The 1,913-nt window shown below is 34.8% G+C and overlaps 1 protein-coding gene across 2 annotated transcripts in view; it reads right to left on the bottom strand.

Moving 5' to 3' along the window:
• The window catches only part of MMP1 (matrix metallopeptidase 1), a 15,469-nt gene that overhangs the window by 10,449 nt on the left and 3,107 nt on the right, over positions 1-1,913 (bottom strand). The gene's annotated exons all lie outside the window — the stretch shown is intronic.

Raw genomic sequence — 1,913 nt, 5'->3', positions numbered from 1 at the left:
TGATAAAATTAACCAGATGGGCTTAAATTGATATTATAGGTCATTCCATCCAAAAACAACAGAATACACATTTTTCTCAAGTGCTCATAGAACATTCTCCAGTATATATCATATCTTGGGTCACAAATCTCGACTTGGTAAATTTAAGAAAATTGAAATCGTATCAAGTATCTTCTCTGACCACAACGCTATGATACTAGAGCAGCAAAAGCAGTTCTAAGAGGGAAGTTTATAGCAATACAATCCTACCTTAAGAAACAGGAAACATCTCGATTAAACAACCTACCTTTTCACCTAAAGCAATTAGAGAAAGAAGAACAAAAAAAACACAAATTTAGCAGAAGGAAAGAAATCATAAAGATCAGATCAGAAACAAATGAAAAAGAAATAAAGGAAATGATAGCAAAGATCAATAAAACTAAAAGCTGGTTCGTTGAGAAGAAAAACAAAATTGATAAACCATTTAGCCAGACTCATCAAGAAACAAAGGGAGAAGACTTAAATCAATAGAATTAGAAATGAAAAAGGAGAAGTAACAACAGACACTGCAGAAATATAAAAGATTAGAAACTTTATGCCAATAAAATGGACAACCTGGAAGATATGGACAATTTTGAAAACAGTAGCAAAGATCAATAAAACTAAAAGCTGGTTCTTTGAGAAGATAAATAAAATTGATAAACCATTAGCCAGACTCATCAAGAATAAAAGGGAGAAGACTCAAATCAATAGAATTAGAAATGAAAAAGGAGATGTAACAACTGACACTGCAGAAATACAAAAGATTATTAGAGATTACTACAAGCAGCTGTATGCCAATAAAATGGACATCCTGGCAGAAATGGACAAATTCTTAGAAATGCACAAGCTGCCGAGACTGAACCAGGAAGAAATAGAAAATATGAACAGACCAATCACAAGCACTGAAATTGAAACTGTGATTAAAAATCTTCCAACAAACAAAAGCCCAGGACCAGATGGCTTCACAGGCGAATTCTATCAAACATTTAGAGAAGAGCTAACACCTATCCTTCTCAAACTCTTCCAAAAGATAGCAGAGGGAGGAACACTCCCAAACTCATTCTATGAGGCCACCATCACCCTGATACCAAAACCAGACAAAGACGTCACAAAGAAAGAAAACTACAGGCCACTATCACTGATGAACATAGATGCAAAAATCCTCAACAAAATACTAGCAAACAGAATCCAACAGCACATTAAAAGGATCATACACCATGATCAAGTGGGGTTTATGCCAGTAATGCAAGGATTCTTCAATATACGCAAATCAATCATCGTGATACACCATATCAACAAACTGAAGGAGAAAAACCATATGATCATCTCAATAGATGCACAGAAAGCTTTTGACAAAATTCAATACCCACTTATAATAAAAACCCTGCAGAAAGTAGGCATAGAGAGAACTTTCCTCAACAAAATATTGATACAGCCACTATGGAGAACAGTATGGAGGTTCCTTAGAGAACTACAAATAGAACTACCACACGATCCAGCAGTCCCACTACTGGGCATATATGGTGAGAAAACCATAATTCAAAAAGAGTCATGTACCAAAATGTTCATTGCAGCTCTATTTAAGATCAGGAATAAGACAAGGTTGCCCACTCGCACCACTCTTATTCAACATAGTTTTGGAAGTTCTATTCACAGCAAATAGATAAGAAAGAGAAATAAGAGGAATCCAAGTAGGAAAAGAAGAAGTAAAGCTGTCATTGTTTGCAGATGACATGATACTATACATAGAGAATCCTAAAGATGTTCCCAGAAGACTACTACACTTAATCAATGAATTTGGTAATGTAGCAGGATACAAAATTAATGCACAGAAATCTCTGGCATTCTTACACACTAATGATGAAAAATCTGAGAGTGAAATTAAGAAAACA

This window comes from Physeter macrocephalus, chromosome 16 (assembly GCF_002837175.3).
Source record: "Physeter macrocephalus isolate SW-GA chromosome 16, ASM283717v5, whole genome shotgun sequence".
Lineage (NCBI taxonomy): Eukaryota > Metazoa > Chordata > Mammalia > Artiodactyla > Physeteridae > Physeter > Physeter macrocephalus.
Note: the sequence above shows the minus strand (reverse complement) of the source record. Positions and strands in the feature narration are given on the sequence as shown.